This window comes from Nilaparvata lugens, chromosome 2 (genome assembly GCF_014356525.2).
Source record: "Nilaparvata lugens isolate BPH chromosome 2, ASM1435652v1, whole genome shotgun sequence".
NCBI classification, from domain to species: Eukaryota; Metazoa; Arthropoda; class Insecta; order Hemiptera; family Delphacidae; genus Nilaparvata; species Nilaparvata lugens.
The window spans coordinates 3556715-3583608 of NC_052505.1; the positions used below are offsets into that span (position 1 = coordinate 3556715).

General features: G+C 35.3%; 1 protein-coding gene across 7 annotated transcripts in view; it reads left to right on the forward strand.

Moving 5' to 3' along the window:
• Positions 1–26894, forward strand: part of LOC111055235 — a 208343-nt gene that overhangs the window by 24565 nt on the left and 156884 nt on the right. The window contains exon 1 of one of the 7 annotated variants that reach the window (XM_039420343.1): positions 3262–3488. The exons of the other annotated variants lie outside the window; for them this stretch is intronic. The gene's annotated coding sequence lies outside the window, so the exon portion shown is untranslated. Of the gene's footprint in view, positions 1–3261; positions 3489–26894 lie in introns of those variants that run through there. 7 annotated transcript variants of the gene reach the window in all.

A 26894-nucleotide genomic window follows, 5' to 3' on the forward strand; every position in this document is an offset into this window, starting at 1 on the left:
CGGCTTGAGATAACAGTAAAAATTGCGACATAAACGCCCTATACCATGGGATATCTAATTACGCTATTGTTTCTCTATGGTATACTGTTATATAGTTTTGGACCTAGATAAACAAATGATTTCGCAAAAAAACTGAAGTTTATTCTAGGTAGTCGTGAGATGGAATCCTCTCTTCGTCTTTCAGAAAAGCAGGGTCTAAAAATCCCATCATTACCACTACGCAAAAAGAAAATTCTTAAAGGTGCGTACAGATTTAAGCGCCGCGAACATGAGCAATTCATTTTAATCAGCTGATGCCAAGCTTTTTATATCTATATCTTATACTGTTTCTGTAAAAATACAGAAATAGTCAGCTGATTATTATTATTATTATTTATTTATTTACCAATTCACTAGAAATTTACAAAATAACACTTATCAACTAATATACATTGGTGTGGCTGGAAAAAGAAGCCTTGAGCTCCAGCCACGAGTTCGAAAATATTCTTTAAATTATTGGTACATTTGCCGTGATAATATTCTAAAATACAAACTAAAAGATAGTAAACCAAAAACCAAAAATATGTAAAAATAAACACACAAAATCAATTCTTGAATCAAAAATCAACAAGCCCAATAATAGAAATAGGTAATATAGAAATTATAATAATAATAAAAAAAAATATCTTTTAGGTAATCAAAAAAACCAAGTTTAAACTGAGCGTGTTAAAAACAAGTCATAATTATAATAATTTAGTTTTCGATTTAAAAAAAGTAATTCTCTTTTACCCAGGACCTTATTTTATTTAATTTATTACTTGTAATTTTATCCCTAATGAAATCGTCTGGTATCCTATTTATTAGCTTATCGCTCTGGAACTTGAACTGATGATTGCTGGTTGTCAATGCAGTGAAATTTATACTGTAAGCACTTACACTTGCTGGTCTTAAATTGTAAGTGACATTGCGTTGAGTAAATAGAGGTGTATTTTTATTTATGAATATAATTAAGTTTGTAATGTACGTTTGGCGAAGCGTTGTTAAGTTTATCTCATCAAATATTAGTCTGCTAGGATAGCGTCTTGGTCTTCCTAGCGCAGCCCTGATGATATGCTTTTGAATAGTAAAAAGTTTATTGAAATGGGTGTCAAAGGCTGCTCCCCATACTTCTATATTGTAGTGGAAGATTGAGTGAGCATATGCATTGTAAATTGTTCTGAGAATGTTCAAGTCTTTAAAAGACTAAAAGTGAATTGCTCATGTTCACGGTGCGTATATTTGTACGCATCTTAATACTTTAAAAGTAAATAAATGCCAAATTGGGAAAATACCCAGTGATTGGAACAAAGGAAACGAAGGCTCTCTTCGATTTTTCAAAAGTATTATCCTAATAAAGTGCTACTGTAATTTTTGTAGTGGACTGAAATGTACTTTCACTGCTCCACCCCAGCATACAATGCCATATTCCAATTTAGAATTTATTAGAGCAAAATATACGGTGCGGAGGATTTTTGTGTTACACAGGTCTCTTAAGTGATAAAATTTACATAGGTCTCTATTAATATTTTTCTGCAAGGTTGCTATGTGGGTGTTCTATTTAAGAGATGAATTTTTAAGATTCCAAGATACTAATGACATCTACTTGTTTATTGGGGGACATTGGCATGGAAAATCATATCTACAACTATTTAAATGAAAAATTATTGGTTGAGGTAGAATTTTAGGTGTACGTAGAGAGAAATTTATGAATTTAGTTTTTTCAACATTTATTGCCAATCTGTTTCTGAGATACCAATAATTATTTATTGTTGTAGTTGAGAGAAAATTTGCTATAGAAAGTCATATTTTCTAATCGTCATTATTATATTGTTAGTGTTCTTTTTTGTTAAATTTTGTCGAGGTTTCCTTTTGTTGTGTATCTGTAAATACTCCTATAATATAAACAAAAATAACAAACAGATAAACGTGATGCTGTATTTATGACTTATGGAGCATAGAACGATTTTTTATTCGGTTTTTTATTAAAATCCATGTTTCTCTCTGTTCAGCAGATAGAATTTCGACCACAGCACAATCACATAGATACGGCCACCCCGTCTTTCGGAGGAGACGATAAGCCGTCGGTCCCGTCTACCTTAAAAGTAGTCGTCATCTCTCATCATCATCATCCCTTTCACTCATTACCCACGCACAAACCTAAGAGCTTATCTGGGCATCACCCTCAGTATTATTATAAGTTAGTTGTATCTGTGGTCCAAGTGTTTCATCAAACATCTTACAGGTACCCGAAAGGCCTCAACATAAACCAATAGCCCCATGTTTCACGCTTTATAATTTTTTCTCATCTTTGATTATTGTCAATCATATTTCCCAACTCCAATTAATTCAGTTTGCCTCAAAATGTTGTTTTAGTTTTAAAATCAAGTTGATGATATAAGCTACTAAATTATAATGTTGTTGGGGTCAGTCTCATCTTCATAATAATAACTATAATGAAATGTATATAGAACCACCTATATGAACATAATTAGGCTTATAAATCCAAAAATGAAAGAAATCAAAGTTTCATTTTTCTATTGCAATAAATGAATCTTATAGAGAATACAAAATACAAAAATAATGAAGCTCCAGGCGTAAATTTTTTATGTAAATCCAAGTCTTTTGGATAACTACATGATAACCGTCGGTCCCGTCTACCTAAAAAGTAGTCGTCATCTCTCATCATCATCATCCCTTTCACTCATTACCCACGCACAAGCCTGAGAGTTTATGTGGGCATCACCCTTAGTATTATTATTATTATTATCAATAAATACTCTTATAAAATGAAAAAGACTAAGAAATTGTCAAAAACCACAGATTTATTAATAGAATTATTATTAATATGAATAATTACCACAATATCAACTTCTCAACTACACAAAAAGTGAAAAAAATACTCTACTGTATTTATTCCACATGGTACCTATACATGTACCCTGTACCCTTACTCTGTACAAGACAGAGAATCGGCAACGCTGCCCTCCTATCTTTCTCCACTGCCATTGTAACGTGAAGGTGTGGACCGCACAAGTTTGAATTTGCCCGCCTTTCAGTCGTGCCAAGCGGCCATTGATGGAACAATACAGAGCGCATGCGCCACCGTGGGTGCTTGTCGGTCTCTACTGATGGAATCACTATAGTGCGCATGCGCCAACCAGAGTGCTTGTCGGTCTCCACTGTCAGTGCAGAGACCAGCCACCAGAGTGCAGTGCAGTGCTGCAGACTTTCAAAGTTTGTAGTCAGTTGGTGTTTTGTCTGCGTTCAGCTCTTCAGTGTTGTCACTAGTCTTCTTTGTTTGTATCGGCGCCAGAGTCTTTTGTAAAAACAATCGTTGAAAGTCTTCAGAAACCTGGAACAAAGTGCGGCAAGAGTTTAGCTAGTGAAGAGGCCATGTTTGTGGAGTTATTGCTTACTTGTGGTGTAAACTTGCATGGATTCTCTTGCTGTTGCCTACATGTGTAGTAGTGGTGAGTAGTTTACTGAGAAGTGAGTGGGTGTGAAAGTTGTGCCTTACTTGCTGTAAACTCCACCTTCTCCTTCTTTGTCCATTTATACTAGTATTAAATTCTTCAAGGATAGAGAAGGAAGTGGAGACGCTAAAGATTCATGTCAACTTATCTCCTTCAAGACGCGGCTATAGGGTATTGATGTAAATGATACATCAAGTCAACTCAAATCAAGATCAAAAATGGTCAAGTCTTTAAATACTTTGATAAATTAAGCTTGGTTTTCGTTTGTGCATAAATGCCGTCGTCGACCACGACTGGGTGAGGATTTCAGATTGGGTAGATTTCAGTGTGTCTAAATAACCTAAAAGATTATGTTCAATTATGTTTTAATGCTGGAGGTTAAGTTTATACTTCTTTATACTTTTAAATGGCAATATGTTAATATTATTAGAAATGTTTTGATTCTTGAATAATAAACACAAACATAATGAAAAGTTATTTGATCAGCTGTTTTAGCACACTTGGACAATATGAATAAATGTTTTGATTCTTGAATAATAAACATAATGAAAATTTATTTGATCAGCTGTTTCAATACACTTGGACATGAAGCAAATTTGGACAATATGAATATCCATAACACCTTGAAGTTAGGCGCACAGAGACGATTAGATTTGATGCATACCTATATCACTTCAATTGAAGTGCGCATACCTATACAATGCGGATAGATATGCGCACTTCAATTGAAAACAATGCATAAAATCTAATCTTCCGATGCGTGCCGTCCGTCCGATGACGATCTGTGTGCGCCTACCTTAAAGGTGCATCTTCGTTTGTGCGTAAACTTCCGCAGTCGACGACGACAAGCATTGTTGACATCTTAGTCCAGTTATAGAATAGACACGGCCCATTGCATATTCATACTCAAAGTCGATGAAGCAAACATGTACTGCCATATCACCATATCGTGACGTCAGCATCGGATAGAAAAAAAATGTAAACAAACTCTGTAGAAAAGTTTTCTATCCGATGTTGACGTCACGATATGGAGATATGGCAGTAGATGTTGGCTTCAGAGGCTAGACTTCCCAGAGTGCCTATTCTATAACTGGTCTAAGTTTGACATTCATACTGTCCAAATTAATTTCAGTGTGCTAAAACAGCTGATCAAATAACTTTTCATTATTTGTGTTTATTATTCAAGAATCAAAAAAATTCCAATAATACCAACATATAGCCATTTAAAAGAGTAAATTTTATAAAATAAACCTCCTCCATTAAAACATAATTGAACATGATATTCTAGGCTTTTTAGACGAATTAAAATCTACCCAATCTGAGATGCTCACCCTGTCGTGGTCGACGACGTCATTTATGCATAAAAACACAAACCCAGCTTTATTCTTGGTTTATGCTGTTTGCAAGTGGTGAGTTACCTTCCACAAACACGTGCTACTCATTTAGGCTCAACTCACACTCACGCGACTCAGGTCGAGAAGAGACTCGACTCTAGTCGAGGGCATGTGTTTTCAAATGGTGACGCCGCGGAGACTAGAATCGACTGGTCTGAGTGTCACCATTTTGGAAACACATGCTCTCGACTAGAGTCGAGTCTCTTCTCGACCTGAATCGTGTAAGTTTGAGTGGAGTGATCTGGAGAAAGTTTTGGAATGCATAGGGATCATCATGACACCACCCGATCAATAGTTTTGTGAGCAAAAATCTGACACGTTGTACTTTTAAACAGCGCGATGCCCGAAGGTTAACGTATGCTCAAAGCTGTCCCTTTTCAAATTTATACTATTAAATTTATCATGGTTTGTTTTATATTAAATTTGATATCAAATTTGTTGTATGGATTTTATTGGCGGGAGTCCCTGACGGAAGTTCCAACTCGTCTTGAGTATAAGCCGTCAATGGGTTTTATAACTGTCTTCTTCAGCCGGGACCGATAGTAACGTGGCTTTCCGATAACACGGGAGTAAAGTAAGTTCGTTTGGCTTTTGTTGTTGGGGAGTCCCTGACGGAAGTTCCACCTCGCCTGAGTGTAAGCCGTATTGGTCCTTATGACTGTCTACTTCAGCCGGGACCGATAGTAACGTGCCCATCCGATAACACGGGAGTAAAGTAAGTTCGTTAGGCTTTTGTTGTTGGGGAGTCCCTGACGGAAGTTGCTCCTTGCCTGAGTGTAAGCCGTATTGGTCCTTATGACTGTCTACTTCAGCCGGGACCGATAATTAACGTGCCCATCCGATAACACGGGAGTGACCTGGTCAAAAACGTTCGGTGATGAGCGGGTTTGACCACTACCTCCGTAAAAACCATAGTGCATTCTGGTGACCTCAGCACAGGTAGGGCTCCTACATCAATAACATTTGTTGATTTCAGCTGATCTATATCAGCTGGTGTCTTCATTGGTGTAGGAGCCCTACCTGTGCTGACGTTACCATCAAACACCTGTCATGCACTATGGCTTTGTTTACGAAGGTAGTGGTTTGAACCGGGGATATCTAGACTAGGCTGGGAAAACCATTTGATGACTGTTCCAAATTCTATTGAGTAAGTGCATAAAATATAGTCTATGTCAGTTTGCACGCGAAAACTCCGGCACTCAAACGTGAGCGTGCGAGGAGCTTAGTTGTTGGGTTCGGTGACGACAACCAAGCCCCTTGCAAGCTGGCGTCAACGAGTCTCTCCGACAGCCAATCCTCTACTGGTTAGGAGGGGACTGGTGGTTGTCGGGACCGTAGACGACAACCAAGCTCCTCTCTCAGGAGCTCGGTTGACGCCGTCAACCAATCCCCTCGAAAGTGGTTTTAAAAGGAGCTCGGCTGTCGGGGAGCTTGGTTGGCGCGTTCCCATGTTAGCACTTAGCGGTTCATTATTAATTTATCTGAGATTTCAAGCCATTTATTTTTAAATTAATGTATATAAATAAATCATACTGACTAAATCCGTGTCGAGCTGTCCTCCAAGGGCTGAACCACACGAAGCGTTTTTTCAGGCGTTTTCAGACGAGTCGGCAGTGCAGGAAGCTCTCTGATTGGCTGATTGGGTTGGCGTTCGGAAATCTGCGTATAATCAGCCAATCGGAGATCTTCCTGTTTTACTGACTCGTCTGACAACGCCTGAAAAAACGCTTCGTGTGGTCTGTGCCTCCTAAGGACTGTGCTCTTTGTTTTCCCGGTGGAAAGAACTGAAAATTTTGTGAAGTGAAGAACTACAAGACTTAACCTATTTCGGACTATGTGTAACCTTATCTAAATTTGGGAGATGAATAGCTAAAGGTTACCTTATTTTTCCTCTCCCTATCATTTTTGATGATGTACTTATTGTATGAATCAATAAAGAATATGCTTAAGGTATATGCTTGAGGCAAGCTGCGCTAATAGCCTGTTGATAAGCTACTTCCTGAATTCTATAGTGAGGTCCACGTGGCAGTGATTGATTAGCAAAGGTATTGCTATCCTTGTCTATCATCCAACAAAACAGATAGCTCTATCTCTTTCTCGCTTTTCTCTGCTGCCAGATTGTTTTTTAACAATGTAGAATTAATCATCAATTAACAAAATATTTAATCTTGATTATGGAATCATTAAAAAAAATTTTTTTTTTGAAAGTATAATTGATTAGCATTTTAAACAAGTATGAACAGTTGATATTACAACAGATATATTATAACAGATTCGAAAACTGTAGAATTAATTGATCGAGCGAAGTGAGGTCTATGATTCAAGTCGACGGTTTGGCATTTCTCTTAATGTTTAAATGTTTGAATGTTTAGATGTTGCGCATTTACGGCGAAACGCGGTTATAGATTTTCATGAAATTTGACAGGTATGTTCCTTTTTTAATTGCGCGTCGTCGTATATACAAGGTTTTTGGAAATTTTGCATTTCAAGGTTAATATAGAAGGAAAAAGGAGCCTCCTTCATACGCCAATATTAGAGTAAAAATCAGACTATAGAATTATTCATCATAAATCAGCTGACAAGTGATTACACAGATGTGCGGAGAAGCCAGTCTATTGCTGTATTTCATAAGGTCTATAGTTTCAATCAGGTTCTTGTGGATGAGAATACATCGTGAGGTCTACTGTTCACAGAACTTATTGATTAAGAAAATATTCCCATCTTAATCATTAGGATTCATTGTGAAATATTATAAAAAAATATAATTTCTTGCTTGATAAAATATAATTGATTATTTTAAACCAGAATGAACAGTTAATATTACATCAATAAACCTGTATCAGCTACCCTCCATAGAAGGCATTGACAAGACAGAGGATTGGCAATGTTGTTCTGCTATCTTTCTCCACTGCCATTATAACGTGGACTTCATTATAGGTTTTATTTTAGTTCTCATATCTGAGCTAATCAGCAACATTCTGCTAAAAATAAAAATGCATTAGGCCTATAATCTGATTCCACAGCTATCATTAGTATGTGACTAATGCCTACGTGAGCTAGATTTTGATCTGAAGCCTTCATTGTCATGTTTTTTCTCCCATGGCATGATTTTTTGTAGAATATAATAATCAACAATATAATAACAATAGGTAGTGTAAAACCTGACAATGCAGATACGGCACATATTTCTCCTAGTTTTATTTGCTGTTGGTTTCCATGGCTAAAACAATAGGAGGACAGTTTATTACAGAGAGTAAAGAATGTAAATTACATTCTGTACTGTCTGGTTTACTCGAATCTTGTGCATAGTCACCTAAACTATAATAAAGCTAAGAACTGTCTTATACCCGCACGGGATAGGAAAATGTGTTTGACGCATCATCACGTCTGAACTACTGGACTGATTAACTAGAAATTTTGCATATAGATTCTTAATTCACCGAGGACAGTTATAGGCCTATTTCAATTCTTCAAGATTTCATTAATTCAAGTTTTCAGTTTGTCATGTTTTAAAATAGACCCTTGCGGAGCACGGGGTTTCTGCTAGTTTTTAAATGATTCAAAGTCCTACAATGTAAATAAAAAACTAATTTGAAACCGCTTCAAAAACAATATTTTCCTACAGATACCCTGAAAAGTGACCATTTCTGCACTGATTGCAGGCCACAAAGAATCACTTTTCCGCACTAGTGCGCAAAGTGAGTACTTTGCGTACTCCAGATTTGCAGCATGACAACGCAAAATAGTTAGTAGGTTATTATGGAGCACCAGTGCAGCAAAATCAAAATTAAGTTGGTAATTGTGACTGTGGGTCTAGCACGTTATAAGAGTCTTGAGGTGGTGGACAACAGTGGATGACAGCTGCCCCCCCCCCCACCATTCAAAACACACAACATACTACATTCTATTTAAAATAAATTAAGGATTTTATTAATAACAGCATCACAAACACAAACATTTGATGCATTTCAGGCAATTTCACCCATAATTACCCACTTTTCATATTCAATGGTAACTGTAGGAAAAATTTAATGTGAAATACGTGCGCAAAGTTCCTCTGCTGCACTCAACAAACCATTCCCTCGCCTACGGCTCGGGCGTAAACGTTTCTTTCGGAGCAGCAAATTGACACATTCTGCCATTCTCTGCCTGACTCATTACTTGCTTTATTTTCATTTATATTCACATACTTGTGTATGGTGGATCATCATAAAGTATGAATATACTTTGTACATGACTGAATAAATCGTCGAAATGAATCTTTCCCACAAAAATAATCTCTCATGCTTGTCGGATCATCAGTTTAGCCAGGTTCTAGTCTTCTTGTGATTGTACTGTGTACTGTAATATGGAAGCAAGACTATTATATTGAACGCGAATCGAGCTTGGCTCAATTTGGCATGCTCCTTTCTCTCCTACATATTTTTTTCTCTTCTTGTTAATGTCAGCGGGCTCAACGAATAAAGGAGACTGTGCCTTCCAAATGTCAGAAGGATGCTGACGAAACTCTGAGCTCTCCTTCTCACTCTCTCTACATAAATAAAGAAATCTCTCTCTCTCTCTCTCTTGTAAGATACATAAATAAATAAATCTAATCCATTATTGCCTCAACTTCACCCACATCACTTCTTGTAATGTTATAAAGTGAAAATGAAATATATTTATTCATTGTTGGTTATCCATCTTGTTTCCACTATTATTATTACTATTAAATTTTATAAAACTTAAAGTGAAAAAGCACTCACATTCTTTGATTGGCGACGTCCGTCGTCACAAAGTATAAAACTTTGAAGTTTTATAAAATTTAATAGTAATATTTATTCAATTCATCTCTCTCTCCCTCTCTCTATTAGTATCTATAGTTATTATATTACAAATTGCTTTTTTCATATCATATACAGTTCATAATTATTTTCTTAGTCTATATATGTAAATTCATCTATAATTTTGCTGTATTGTAGCTATTGTATGTAAATGTATAAGCCAGTATATATTGTAATCTACATAAATAAAGTACTCAATCAATCAATCAATCAATCTCTCTTGGTAGAGAGTCACTGGGAAGTATATTTTTAATACTATTTCCAAAGAATGGACATTGATATGTCCAAAGCTCCGCCAATTTATGTAGATGCATTACAATATTATCTTGTATAGTTATTCCAAATTGCTTTTTTCATATCAAATACAGTTCAATAATTATTTTCTTAGTCTATATTATGTAAATTCATCTATAATTTTGCTATATTGTAAGCTATTATATAAATGTATAAGCCAGTATTTATTGTAATCTACATAAATAAAGTACTCAATCAATCTCTTGGTAGAGAGTTACTGGGAAGGATATTTTTAATATTCTTTCCAAAGAATGGACATTGATATGACCAAAGCTCCGCCAATTTATGTAGATGCATTACAATATTTCTTGTACAGTTATTCCAAATTGCTTTTTTTCATATCATTATACAGTTCAATAATTATTATTTTCTTAGTTTATGCTATGTAAATTCATCTAAAACTTTGCTGTATTGTTAGCTATTGTATAAGTAGTGTATATGCCAGTATATATTGTAATCTACATAAATAAAGTACTCAATCAATCAATCTCTCTCTCTAGTTAAAATAAAGGTTAGAATGAAGACAGTCTATCTATCTATTTCTCATTGGACGAATTGAGTTGATCTGTGCTTAGCTGCTGAGTTTATGCTTTCTTGTCCAATACAGTGGACTACATAGAATTTTCAAATTAGAGATTTTATTGAGTTAGTATTTTATCAAAAAAATCCGGTGCGGCGCACTCACACAACTTACCTTGCCGTTATGAAAATTGATCAACTGACGCTAGTGTTCCCGCGCATCTCAAGTCTACTATTCAAAGATTTGAGCCAGCTGGTGACAGGGCAATAACGCTGGAGACACACATGAAGTCTGCTGTCTCTTCATAGTGAATGATTTAATAGAATCAACAATAATTTGCAATTGAATAATCACATTTTCTCGAATTTAAAGCTTATTTTCAATTTTAGGTGAAAATGTTACTGAACATTAATTGTAGAGATTTTCATGCTCAATCTACTCCACTTGATTTTTTTTGTTTCAATTGTATCTGAAGCCTGATAATTGGGAATCTATCTGCATTGATGGGGCGGAGCTCCTGAAATTTTTACAGATATGGACTTGTGGCAGTTGATAGAGCTTATCGATGACTATTTTAGGTATGAATTTGATCAAAATCGTTGGAGCCGTTTCCGAGAAAATCACGAAAAACCCTGTTTTGACAACATTTTCGCCGTTTTAGCCGCCATCTTGAATTGCATTTGATCGAAATTGTTCGTGTCGGATCCTTATAGTGGAAGGACCTTAAGTTCCAAATTTCAAGTCATTCCGTTAATTGGGAGATGAGATATCGTGTACACAGACGCACATACACTCATACACACACACACACATACACACACACACATACAGACCAATACCCAAAAACCAGTTTTTTGGACTCAGGGGACCTTGAAACGTATAGAAATTTAGAAATTGGGGTACCTTAATTTTTTTCGGAAAGCAATACTTTCCTTACCTATGGTAATAGGGCAAGGAAAGTAAAAACTGAGCTAGGATCCAAATTAGGCCTATCGTCTTTGATTACAATAGAGGTTTTATAAAGAAAGTATAGGATCAAAGTAGGATGGATTTGTTAAACTAGAGATTTTCTTGAATAGTATTTTTTTTTAAACTGAGCTAGGATCCAAATTAGGACTGGCAAGTCTATCACTATTTCGATAACAATTAGAGGTTTTATAGAGAAACTCTGGGATAAAGAAGGTTTCCAACATACAAGCTTGTTTCATTCAAAACAGTGGTTTTCTACCAATTTTACCTTATTTATGAGCTGATATCTATCTAGAGATTTTGTGGTACATGTCTATTGTATAGTAATGAATCTGTTACTACTAATTTTTGCTTATTATTGGGGTTGTAGGAAACCCCTTGCTGGATTATTTAGAAAATTTCCAACTGTTATGTTTCCTGGTGATAATTAGATGTTATGTAGTGTTAACCTTCCGGCAGTCGCGCTGTTGCAAAAAGTACAACAGTGTCAGTTTTTTTGCTGTACAAAAATATTGAATGGGGTGGTGCCAGTGAATGAGTCATCTATGCATTCCAAAACTTTCCCCCATCACTCCACTGAGTTGCAGTATCAACCGAGCAATGGTTCAGTCTTTAGGTGCCGTTTAGTCGCACTGTGCATAAGATAGGGCAAAGACTGTATACGGGGACTGTAAACGAACCAATAACACAGAATTGATGGCTTTGCTTGATGTACCTTATTGGGCTATGAAATGGTAATCAACCAAATGTTCATAGGCGTAAAATAATCCAAGAAGATGGAGAAAGTAATTATACAATTAATTAATAATTATGTTTTGACAGTAAACAGAGTACATAACACTTGGAAAATTGGATGTTGTACAAAATACAACACGCGACTGCTCGTGCGATTGAGTTGGGCGCGACTACCAGAAGGTTAAATTCCCTAGTGTTGTTCACTTGATCTACATTTATTGGGGAAAATTTTCTTGTGTTAATGGTGTGAAATCCAGAGTTTTACTAATTTCTGAGAGGTACTGCTTCTATGGACTAGGAAGGCAGTCACCTCCAATCTTCAGTCTTCCAAGCGCTTGTGCTCACATCGGCAACATTGCTCAGCTGAGAGCTCTCTCTCTCACTCCTCTCCTCTCCCAGTCACTTGGTAGGTTATCTCTCTCCTAGTCACTCCTCTCTCACACACAATCATTCTCACTATCCTCTCTCTCTCTTGTTTGATAACGGCTGTACGGCTGCTCCTTTGCTATTGTTCTGATCGTTTACCTTTCTTTCGTTTCCTTCACCCTAGCTTTTCGCCTAGAAGGCCTTGACGTCATCGGTTCATTGCAGTGCTGTTCTCAATCGTGCTGTTCTCAATATTCCTTGTTGGATTGTCTGTTTGGTTGGCTCTTGGCTTCCTTCCTGCATGAATGCACTTCAACGCATGCAATGCTACATCTTGACCAACAAGTGGTTCGCAGAGTAGAACCGTACAATAAACAATGTATAGGTTTACTCTGGCAGATCGTTACATGACCTTACTTCGTTTGTAAACATTGTACACTCTGGTGTCTTGGGTATTGAGTGTATTCTTTGCATCTACAAGGCCTCTTAGATCAGTGATAACCTACCAAAAAATGAAACTAAGAAATTATTGTATACTAGCAGGTAACCCGTGCTCCGCAAGGGTCCATTTTGAAACTTGACAAACTGAAAACTTGACTGAGTGGAATATTGTCGAGTTTGAAGTTGGCATAGAACCATCCTCAGAAACACTTATTGAAATGGGCTGCTTTTAAATTAATAAAACAAAATAAAACTTGTAGCACCCTTTATTTATTAAAAAACTTAAAATTTTAAGTTTTTTAATAAATAAAGGGTGCTACAAGTTTTATTTTGTTATATTAACCATCCTCAGTTAATTAAGAAACTGTATGCAAAATTTAAAGTTGAATTCAGTCCAGTAGTTTAGACGTGATGATGCGTCAAACATAATTTTCATATCCCGTATGTGTATAAGCCAGTTCTTTCCTTTATTATAGTATAGATAAATTCTTGAGTTACAATAAAGTGATATAACTCAAATATTGTTCAGAAACCTTCCTCAACTTGATGTCAACCTGACAAAATTGGACTGGCCAAGAATTTTGGACTGGCTCTAGAATTTAGTTACCAATTTTAACCATCTGTTTCGAAGAGGTAGTCTCTCTAGATCAATGTATCTAGAATACGTATTCTATGTACCTTGCTCTAGATTATAGTTTTATATTAACATAGTTATGAATTCATGTCCCATGAATTTAATTTCAATATTAAGTCTGAAAATCTAGAAGCAAAATTGAAATTCGGGCTTCGAGGTTGCACGAGATTGATATTTTTATCATGGTTCTATGTGCAAAATTGAAAAATTGCATGTTCTATGGTTCTATGTGCAAAATTTGAAGATCTAAGTCCTTCCCTTTTTTCCGGTATGCAATCCACAAGTTGGCGAACAAACACAACCCTACTCTCTCTCTCTTATTATAGATGTTTATTGGCAATAAAAGATCTTATTTGGAAAAATGAACATTCTAGTAAAGTCTTACTGAATCCACATACGGTACGCCGACAAGTAAAATATAGTATAGCTTAATAAAAGTGGCGACGTTTGGGTGTGATTTTAATAGCATCTACCGTCGAATGTCTCGTTCTAATTCCTTTTGTTTGTTTGGCGATTGTGTGCATTGCAATTTGGCGAAGCAGTGAAAGTGAAGGGTGTGTAGAGTGTAGAACATAATCATTTCAATTCGATGGGTGCGCAACACAAGTGTTAAAAAATATAAACGCAACAAGTAGAAAAAATTAAATTGCTTGAATAAAGAGCAGACGGTTCATAACTTCTCTGAAAAGTAGACTTTTACTTAGAGCCTGAAATATAATTAATTTCCCACCATATAATAATCTTCACCAATTCCGTATATTTTTACTTTCCTTGCCCTATTACCATAGGTAAGGAAAGTATTGCTTTCCGAAAAAAATTAAGATACCCCAATTTCTAAATTTCTATACGTTTCAAGGTCCCCTGAGTCCAAAAAAGTGGTTTTTGGGTATTGGTCTGTATGTGTGTGTGTATGAGTGTATGTGCGTCTGTGTACACGATATCTCATCTCCCAATTAACGGAATGACTTGAAATTTGGAACGTAAGGTCCTTACAATATAAGGATCCGACACGAACAATTTCGATCAAATGCGATTCAAGATGGCGGCTAAAATGGCGAAAATGTTGTCAAAAACAGGGTTTTTCGCGATTTTCTCGAAAACGGCTCCAACGATTTTGATTAAAGTTATACCTAAAATAGTCATCAATAGGCTCTATCAACTGCCACAAGTCACATATCTGTAAAAATTTCAGGAGCTCCACCTCCATCTATGCAAAGTTTGATTTTAGATTCTCAATTATCAGGCTACAGATACAAATTAAACAAAAAAGTGGAAAAGATTGAGCATAAGAATCTCTACAATTAATGTCCAGTAACATTTTCACCTAGAATTAAAAATAAGACCGAAATTCGAGAAAATGTGATTATCCAATTGCAAACTGTTGGTAACTGTTGATTCTATTACATGATTCACTATGAAGAGATAGCAGACCTTAGCGTTATTGCCCTGTCACCAGCTGGCTCATATCTTTGAATAGTAGACTTGAGATGCGCGGTAACACTAGCGTCACGTGATCAATTTTCATAACGGCAAGGAAAGTTGTGTGAGTGCGCCACACCAGATTTTTTACTGCTGGCTCCAACCAGCAGATTGAAAGATTCAAGTGTCTTACCGTATTGATACAGATCTTACAGTTTTGTTGTGTATCATACAAATGATACATACTAGTAGTTCTGTGAACTGTAGACCTCGCGCAGTTTATAAACCACAGTCTCCTCTAATACTGTCCATCAGAGTAAATCCTGTCCTGTCCTGTCGTGTCGGCGAGATATCGGTGTATAAACGACTAATGGATGTTTGGGTTGTTGTATCGACAATGCTAATAATTTGATGTAAACAGCTATGCTACTATCATCAAAAGCTTACCGAGTTGAAAGCAGAGAAAAGTCGGGATAAAATACTGTGCTACTTCAAGTTATCAATTGCATGCCTCACTGCATGTAAATTAATAGTCCACACAACAGTTGTTTTTTAACTAAGTTACATTGATATATTGAATTGCATGCAATTTATAATCCTCTCGACAGCTGATTTATGATGAATAATTCTATAGTCTGATTTTTACTCTAATATCTGCCTATGAAGGAGGCTCCTTTTCCTTTTATATTGTTCTTGAAATGCAAAATTTCAAAAAACCGCGTATATACGTCGACGCGCAATTTGAAAAGGAACATACCTGTCAAATTTCATGAAAATCTATTAACGCGTTAGTTTCGCCGTAAATGCGCAACATATAAACATAAAGAGAAATGCAAAACCGTCGACTTGAATCTTAGACCTCACTTCGCTCGGTCAACAATGTTGTGTATCATAGACTGTGCTGCAACAATGTTATCTAAATTTAGGAAAGAAATAGTGCATGTAGTATCCTTGGTTTTTCTCTCTCGGTCAGTGCTCGGTTTCTTGAAAAAATAATAAATAAACATTAAGCATCTAACTGAGCTAATCTTAAGAACAAAGATTGAAAAATTCAAGTGCCTTAACGTATTAAAACAGATCTGTGCGAATAGTTGTGTACCTAAAGGTGCGTACAGATTTACGCGCCGCGAACATGAGCAATTCACTTTTAATCAGCTGACTATATCCGTATTTCTACAGAAGCGGTAAGATACAGTTATAAATAGCTTGGCATCAGCTGATTAAAAGTGAATTATTGCTCATGTTCGCGGCGCGTAAATCTGTACGCACCTAAAGACTGCTGGATGTCCTATAGTGACTTCCACATTGTAATGGGAGTATTTGATTAACATTGCTGTTGCTATCCTTGTCTGTCATTCCACAAAGCAGATAGCGCTATCGCTACCGTTTCTGGCTCCTCAACGTTGACTGATCGCTTTTTAACAATGTAGACACATAAGTAGCAAAATATCTAATCTCAATTATTGTAAAAATTCATTATTCAATCATTGAAAAATAAATATGTTCTCGACGAATAAAATACTAGTAGTTCTGTGAACAGTAGACCTCACGCAGTATTCTCATCCACAAGTACCTGATTGAAACTATAAACCTTATGGAAATACAGCAATAGACTGGCTTCTCCACACATCTGTGTAATCACTTGTCAGCTGATTTATGATGAATAATTCTATATTCTATTCTGATTTTTACTCCAATATTGGCGTATGAAGGAGGCTCCTTTTTCCTTTTATATTATCCTTGAAATGCAAAATTTCCAAAAACCTTGTATATACGTCGACGCGCAATTAAAAAAGGAACATACCTGTCAAATTTCATGAAAATCTATTACCGTGTTTCGCCGTAAATGCGCAACATATAAACACTTAAACATTCAAACATTTAAACATTAAGAGAAATGCCAAACCGTCGACTTGAATCTTAGACCTTACTTCGCTCGGTCAAAAATATAATTGATTATTTTAAACAAGAATGAACAGTTAATATTACATCAGATAACGGTATCAGCTATCCTTTCAGAAGGCTGTGGCAAGACAGAGAATCGGCAACGCTGTTCTCCTATCTTTCTCCACTGCCATTATAACATGAACCTCACTATAGTTGTCGGTGAAGCGTGATTATTGTGACGTGATTGGGGTCATACCCTGTGGTCATCACGCTCGAGTCCTGTCATGTCACTTTTTTGACGTTTTCATGCCTTGCGGAAAAGTTTTGCCAGTTCTCAAATACATCGGTTATGTATTATCCTTCAAACTACAAGAGTTTATTTCATGGGTGTTTTTCTATTCAATATAAACTATACATTACATTTTTTGACTTCTCTGTGAATGCTTCCTCGTTCAGTACACAATAATTTATACAATTTTTCATTCAGATTTTATCCGCTTCAGAAGTGAGATTATATGAATGCAAGACATTTTCGGTATACAATCATGCAATGTTTGTTTTTATTCCGCCTTGGTAAGCGCTGTTAATCAAGTCAAGGAAAGGTTATAGAGGGAAATGTTTGGAAGACAATTTTTGAACCCACAGTTCTGTTTAGGGTAGTAAGGAGGTAAACATATCAAAATCCCCACCCCTACCCACGTTTGCCTTCACTTTTTTTTCTATTTTCGCTCTTATAACTTTTCAAAAATCGATGGGAAAAATCTAAAATTTGTCTTGCAAACTTTTCCTTCTATACCCTCTTTTGAGCATTCATTTCCTGGACTATTCATTTATCATTGAGTATATAGATGGTGCAGCTTGTGGTTGTTTCCAAATTTCCGGCTTGATATTTTCTTTTCGACTCCATATTTTTAAACCATCAAGTGTTTTTTCATCTTTCTCACAATATTACTGAATTCGAAATTGTTATCACTTTTCAATATTATTCTCAGGGAATATTCTCGGACCTGAAATGTGAAGTGCGTGACATACGCATAACAATAGGCTAAATAAACAGAGCTTATGTACAAGCGCACAAGCTTAAATCTGTGACTTAATTTTTGGACTTTGTTACCATTAGAATTTGAAAGAGGAATAGTACAAACTAAGCATAGTTTTCCTCTCTCAGATTAAATATTTTATTATAGATAATTGTAATAATCTAATCGTATTGATAAATAAAGATTTGATTGAGTGGTTCAGTTAGAAAAAATGAATTCAGTCAGAATCTTTCCATCTTCCTGGATTAAAATTGTAACTGGATTGGGTTGAAAGATATTGTGTTTTACTACTTTCTTATTGCTAATTAATTTTACTCATTGATAATTGACCGAACGTAGTGTGATTCTCTCGGATTTTCTTTTGTCTGTCTGTATGTAACGCGATTACGGCCAAACGCGTTGATAGAATTCTATGAGATTTGGCAGGAATATTCCTTTTTCAACTGCACGTCGATGTATACACAAGGTTTTTGAAATTTGGCATTTGAATGATAATATGAAAAGAAAAGGAATTCCTCCATACTCTGATATCACTAAGTACAGTATATCATCTACTTTGAAAATAGGATCAATCAGACTATAGAATTATTCATAATCAATCAGATGACAAGTGGATTATTTATTGCATGCATTACACAGATGTCTGGCCGTGTTTATTTCTATGAGGTAAGGTTTCAATATTTTTCATGATGCGTGCCCATCTGTATCAATATTCTCACATTTGAAAAACAAATTTAATAGGTGATTGAAAATAAAATAAAAAATCTGGTGTGGCGCACTCACACAACTTTCCTTGCCGTTATGAAAATTGATCACCTGACGCTAGTGTTCCCGCGCATCTCAAGTTTACTATTCTATGATCTGAGCCAGCTGGTAACAGGACAATAACGCTGGAGACATACGAGGTCTGCTATCTCTTCATAGTGAATGATTTAATAGAATCAACAGGTTGCCAAAAGTTTGCAATTGAATAATCACATTTTCTCGAATTTCGAGCTTATTTTCAATTTAAGGTGGGAATGTTACTAAACATTAATTGTAGAGATTTTCATACTCAATCTTTTCCACTTGGAATTTTTCGTTTAAATCGTATATGAAGCCTGATAATTGATAATCTTAAATCGAACTTTGCATAGATAGGGCGGAGCTCCTGAATTTTTTTCGAACTATTCAAAGATTTGAGCCAGCTGGTGACAGGGCAATAACGCTGGAGACGCACATGAGGTCTGCTATCTCCTCATAGTGAATGATTTAATAAAATCAACAATAATTTGCAATTGAATAATCACATTTTCTCGAATTTAAAGCTTATTTTCAATTTTAGGTGCAAATGTTACTGAACATTAATTGTAGAGATTTTCATGCTCAATCTACTCCACTTGATTTTTTTTTGTTTTAATCATATCTGAAGCCTGATAATTGGGAATCTATCTGCATTGATGGGGCGGAGCTCCTGAAATTTTTACAGATATGGGACTTGTGGCAGTTGATAGAGCTTATCGATGACTACTTTAGGTATGAATTTGATCAAAATCGTTGGAGCCGTTTCCGAGAAAATCACGGAAAACCCTGTTTTTGACAACATTTTCGCCATTTTAGCCGCCATCTTGAATTGCATTTGATCGAAATTGTTCGTGTCGGATCCTTATAGTGAAAGGACCTTAAGTTCCAAATTTCAAGTCATTCTGTTAATTGGGAGATGAGATATCGTGTACACAGACGCACATACAATCATACACACACACACACACACACACACACACACACACACACATACAGACCAATCCCCAAAAACCAGGTTTTTGGACTCAGGGGACCTTGAAACGTATAGAAATTTAGAAATTGGGGTACCTTAATTTTTTCGGAAAGCAATACTTTCCTTACCTATGGTAATAGGGCAAGGAAAGTAAAAATGTTTAAATGAACTAAATAATGCTAAAGAAATTATAATATTCTTGTTGAAAATAATTAATTTTAAAATAGTTGAGAAATGTTTTTATCAGATGGAAATATTATCACGGAATTGGATAAATTATGATATGGGATAAAAATTCAAACGTGAACTGAGTTTATTAACATGAGTTTTTGTTCTTGGAGAAAACAAAGAACATTTTTTAAGAGTAAATTATGATTCAACTGTGAATTGTGATTCAACTGAATCAACTAGAACAGGTGACATCGGATACTCTTATGGATGAGAAAACTGCGTGAGGTCTACTGTTCACAGAACTACTAGTAATTATTGATAATTCTACTTATCAATTTGAGCTTTTAGTGAGTGTCAAAAATCCTTACAATGGTCCATGGAATGGCCGATCAAATGAACCCGGAACTGGAAGCTATATAGTGTAAGGGAGAAAAATAATTATTGTTTGATCTATATTTATAAATTTTGTTTACAACGACTTAGAGCCTCACCATTAGATATCAAGATATGACATCTATAACGTAGACCTATTTCAGGCCTTGCTAGACATTAGCATAGACTAAATAAACAAAAATCAAACAGGTGACATTAGGTAGACAATATTAGTGGATCGTTATTTTTGATGACTACTCTAATTTCAAGATTACTATCTATAACAAACTGAGTATTGCGTTATGACTGTCTATTATAACCTTGGACTATTTAGGCAGCCTTGTAACTTTCATGGTTTGTATGTTCGGTCTTTCATTGGGCTTCGGTTTCAAGATGGTTTCTTGTCAACAAAGCAATCAGATTCTTAGTGATTCTTTTTCGTGGTATTATCTATAATACGACAAGGAAAGAACTGGCTTATACACGTATACGGGATAGGAAATTTATTTATTTATTTATTTATTAGAACAGTCACAAACACGATATTTGGAAAGAGACACAGGCAATTGCCCAAAACTTCTTCAATTCCTTGATTTTGGCACATAAATAGTCCAAAGTGAGGTTAAGTTTGAAATTTCTGTTTTCACCAAAGATTAACACTCAGAGAATACGTATTCGAGATATGACTGATGAGTTTTGAATTTCGAAGGGTTGATAAGAGCCGGAAATAACACTAAACAATCCGAAAGTTTCAATAATATTGAAATAAACTTGAAAATTTTGAGCAGAAAAATTAAAACTACTATCACTGCAACTATCAGCTGATTTTTTAAATTCACGAATGACTCATCATCACGTCTGAACCACTCAACTGATTAACTTGAAATTTTGCAGTATAGATTCTTAATTTACCGAGAATTGTTATAGGTTTTTTTAAGATTTCTCCAGGTCAAGTTTTCAGTTTGTCAAGTTTTAAAATATTAATATAACTAGCCGTCAGGCTCGCTTCGCTCGCCATATCCGTCTAGCCAGGGGGCGTCCAAGAATGAGATCAGCAGGCTCGCTTCGCTCGCCTGCATTTTTCATTATTTGGGCATTTTTCGTTAGGACGATCCAGTCGGGGATCCAGACTAAACGTCTGGCTAACGGATATGGCGAGCGAAGCGAGCCTGACTGCTAGTAATATAATATTTCCAGGATTGAAGTAGCAGTGCCCAATCAATTTTTTCGCGATAAATGCATTAAATCTTCAACTTGGTGCCAACCTAACAAAGTCAACCAACTTAATGCCAACCTGACAAAATTATTAATTTAGTTGCCAGTTAACAACTGTTTCGAAGATGTACTCTATCTAGATTATAGTTCTATAGTAACATATGATATGGAAATTTCAATTATAGTTAAGAGATTGGGAGAAGAAGAATATATATGCTAAAGACGAATTTAAACCCTTAAAAACAACCCTTAGAGTTAGAATATTGCCAAAAGATTTCTTAGTGCGCCTCTAAAGGGCAACTGAACATACCTACCAAATTTGAACGTTTTTGGTCCGGTAGATTTTAGTTATGTGAGTGAGTGAGTGAGTCAGTCAGTCAGTGAGTGAGTGCCATTTCGCTTTTATATATATATAGATTATATAGTTTCATCCGTATTATAATTCTCTGATTGAGAATCAAACCAACCAAACCCCCTTCTTATTCTTCTTCTTCTTCTACAACAACTAGTAAATCAAAATTTTCACCTGTATACTCCGAAACGTTTCAAGAAAGTAAACTTTCTCTATTGAGAAGCAAGGCAGAGAATCGACAACGCTGCTCTCCTATCTTTCTTCACTGTGGACCATAATAAACGTAGACCTCACTTTTTAGTGAAAAGCAACATGGATATTGTGATATAGGGTAGGAAGGGGAGGGGGGGGGACTTTGACTGCACCAGCATAAGAAAGAGAGAAAAAGAGAAAGAAGACTATGAATGAAGCTTCTCAGGGTGTTGACCTCTCTATCTTTCATCATGCTCTACGCTTGTCTTGCTAAGAGCTATTGTATTGTATTTTTCCATATACTTGTTGGGTGAAATCATGCACATCTTGTCTTTTCATTGTTCCTACCATGGCCATCTATAGTGTAACTTAACAATTGCCATCTAGAACTATTGACCATGTTTCTACCAGACGATTACCTGTTAAGCTATATTAGAATTTTGTAAAATAAAGTTTTAGTTTGCATCACTGTATATAATATATATTTGGCAACAGAGATCAGTTGCCAGATCGTCTTTTAACAATGTAGAATAATAATTAACAAAATTTTTCATCTTAATTATGGAAATTCATTATGAAATTATCGAAAAATATAGTCTAATTTCTTGCTTGATAAAATATGATTGACTAGCCGTCAGGCTCGCTTCGCTCGCCATATCCGTCTAGCCAGGGGGCTCCGCCCCCTGGACCCCGACTGGATCGTCCAAAATGAGATCAGCAGGCTCGCTTCGCTCGCCTGCATGTAGACCCAACTTAATGCCAACCTGACAAAATTTTTAATTTAGTTACCAGAACAACTGTTTCGAAGAGGTACTCTCTCTAGATTATAGTTCTATATTAACATAATGGTATGCACATTTCAATTATATTTTAAGATATTGGAATAAGAAGAATATACATGCTAAAAGACGAGCTTTAAACCCTTAAAAACCACCCTTAGAGTTGAATATCGCCAAAAGATTTCTTAGTGCGCCTCTAAAGGGCCAACTGAACATACCTACCAAATTGAACTTTTTTGGTCCGGTAGATTTTTAGTTCTGCGAGTGAGTGAGTGAATCAGTCAGTCAGTCAATCAGTGAGTGAGTGCCATTTCGCTTTTATTTATATATATATATATTATATATATATATATATATAATATATATATATATATATAAAAGCGAAATGGCACTATATTTTATATATATATATAAAATATAATTGATAATTTTAAACGAGAATGAACAGTTAATATTACATCAATAAACCGGTATCAGTTAGGCTACCCTCTATAAGAGGCATTGACAAGACAGAGGATCGGCAACGTTGTTCTCCTATCTTTCTCCACTGCCATTATAACGTGGACCTCACTATAGAACAAGATATTCTTCCATATACCGTGGTTTACATCACCTCAAACTTGAGAAAACCCATTAGTCAGTTTACTCACATCTTCCTACAAAATTTACATCTGAAGTAGGGATGGGTATCGAAAGACAAAACATCGATGTTTTGAACATCGATGTTTTTTTCACCTTAACATCGATAAGTGAAAAACATCGAACAGTAAACATCGATGTTTGATATTGAAACATCGATGTATCGATACCAATCCCTAATCTGAAGAGTCTTGAACTGTTCGGACATTTAATAATTCAAATATACTTCTTTAAAGTTCCATATCTTCTTAAAATGTATGAATTCATGGCCACTTTTTTTAATAGAATTATAGTACCTTTTTTTGAAATTGATAATTAATAGATTGAAAATACAAGTTTCTCACTTTTTGATAGGAGCACTGTATCAGAAGAGTTTTTATAATAGTATATTTCGCACCTAGGGCCGAAAATAAACAATATATATGAGAATAATTGTTTATTAAGCACTTCCAAAAGCAAAAGTGGAAGGTCATAGCTCTAGCAAGTCTGAGGTGATCTGAATATCAGGAAATTGCCCAAGTATTTTTATTTTTATTCTGATTTGCCTAAATAACCTAAAAGATTATTTTTTAATGTGGGAGGTTGAGTTATACTTTTTTATTCTTTCAAATGACAATAAGATGATATTATTATAATTCTTTTGATTCTTGAATAATAAACACAAATAATGAAAAGTTTTTTGCTCAGCTTTTAGAACACTTGAAATATTGGCCAATCTGAATGTCAACGTCAACAACGCTTGTTGTCGTCGACTGCGGAAGTTTAGGTTAGAAGTTCTATCCTACTCTGAAAATCGAATTTGAATAGTTTATAATATATATCTTATCTGTATTTTATTCATCCAAATAGATGATAGTATCTTATTGCAGAATACTTATTCAATTCTAAAAGCATAAACTGATTCCGTTTCATAAACCATTTTGTAAACACGTTCACATCAAATTCAGAATCAGCTGACTTCAAGGTTATTTTACAGCCCTAGGGCCGTAAAACTTTTACCGGCCTGGTCAGAAAACAATCATTTTCGGCCTCCATATGACGCACGAAAACCAGCTCATTACATCCAAGTGGGGCGAAAACTAATATTCCATGAATTAGAAAGTGTTTTACATACGGATATGAATTGCATATCCACTCAATCTTGTACCGGCACACAAAAGATGGTGAAAGCAACAATTATGAACAAAGAATGATAAGAAAAAATCGATTGGTCTTCATAGAAACGGAAAGCCGTAAAACGTTTGTCTCACGTTTAAGTGACAGACTTGAGGACAATGTCGATAAGATAGGAAGGTTTTTTGTCGAGATATTTTTTTTAATATCATGCAGAATTCGTGAAACTCAAACTTTCTTAGGTTCTCAATTTATTTTTAGGACGACTGAAATTATTGAAACACAAAAATTTATCAAGTACTCTTTTTTATTTAATCAAAATACTACTAGTTTAATTTTTTTTATTTTTGAAAGATTCACACTTAAAAATGGCTTTTGTAGAGTTGAAACTATAGTGAGGTCCACGTTATAATGGCAGTATTTGATTATCAATCAATGGTATTGCTATCCTTGTCTATCATTGAACAAAGCGGATAGGGCTATCTCTTTCTCTCTTTTGCCCTGTAAAAAAGTAAATTCGTATGGCTTTTGTTGGTGGGGAGTCCCTTGCGGGAAGGTCCCACCGCCTGAATATATAATTTAAGCCGTCAATGGGCCTTACGACTGTCATACTTCAGCCGGGACCGACAGTTTAACGTGCCCATCCGATAACACGGGAGTGATCTTTTGCCCTGTAGATAGATCGTCTTTCAACAATGTAGAATTAATATTTAAATAACAAAATATTTCATCCTTATTATGAAAATTCATTGAAAAATATAATTTTTTGCTTAATAAAATATAATTGATTATTTTTAACGACAATGAACAGTTAATATTATATCAATCAGCTACCGTCTATAGAAGGCATTGACAAGACAGAGGATCGGCAACGTTGTTCTCCTATCTTTCTCCACTGTCATTAAAACGTGGACCTCACTATAGTTTCAATTTTTCAAGAACTATTTTTAGAAGATTCACACTTGAAAGTGGATTCTGTAGAGTTGAAACTAGTAAAGTCTCTAGAGAGTTGGTTAGAACAAGACTAGATCTATTTGAAATTATTTCTCATTGAATACAATATTTACAAATTATGTCAATGCTAAAATTAAAATTGTTATTCATATCCATAATTACATTATGGAGTTGTTCCTTGAACATCCATTAATTACATAACAATATTTACCAACATCTCAAGCTAAAACAATTTTACTAGGTCTTGCTGTCATTTTGTTCTTCTTTCAACTAACTCCAACCGTCTAGTCAATTTCAAAATAAAATTTTTGACTGAGCGAGGTGAGGTCTAAGATTCAAGTCGACGGTTTGGCATTTCTCTTAATGTTTAAATGTTTATATGTTGCGCATTTACGGCGAAACGCGGTAATAGATTTTCATGAAATTTGACAGGTATGTTCCTTTTTAAATTGCGCGTCGACGTATATACAAGGTTTTTGGAAATTTTGCATTTCAAGGATAATATAAAAGGAAAAAGGAGCCTCCTTCATACGCCAATATCGGAGTAAAAATCAGACTATAGAATTATTCATCATAAATCAGCTGTTTAGTGGACTACAATACTACCCGTTCAAAAGCATCGAACATCTTGAAAATGTATTTTTCCATCAACGTTAGTAGACAGTTGATTATAATACTACCCGTCCAAAAACATCGAATATCTTGAAAATGTATCTTTCCATCAACGTTGTAGACAGTTGCAGCCAGACCTGATAACAGCGCTCACACTCACATTCCGGGATGACACGTCACGGTACGATAGGACAGAAAGCTCTATGTTTATTTAGGATTTTTTCTAGACATTTTAAATTGATAAATTATTTATTAATTTTTGAGAAAACATAACAACAGGTCAATGTAACTTACTGAGCGCGACGTCTACTGTTCACAGAACTACTAGTATCTATTCAGTGAGTCGCATAAAAAAGACAAGCTACGCAAAATTGAATCGTCACAATCAATAATAGAACTCAGAACATAATAGTGCAAGGAGGAGACGTCAAAAACAACACTGTCTCTAGGAGCACCTCGTGGAAGAAACCACTACTTTTGTGGCACTCTGTATTATACACTTGGCAGTATTTTGAAGTTGGAACAGTAAGGCTGTGCAAAGGCTGAAAATAAACTTTCTACTGGTGATATTTTCCAAGTTTTCGATTTGTACAGGGTGATTCATAATTATGGTAAAATAATTTAATACGTTATAAAAATAATAATTATACGTGATATAAATACGTGATAATAATAATAAATACGAGGTAAAAATAAGAAAAACCCAGCTACAACCTATGAGTTATT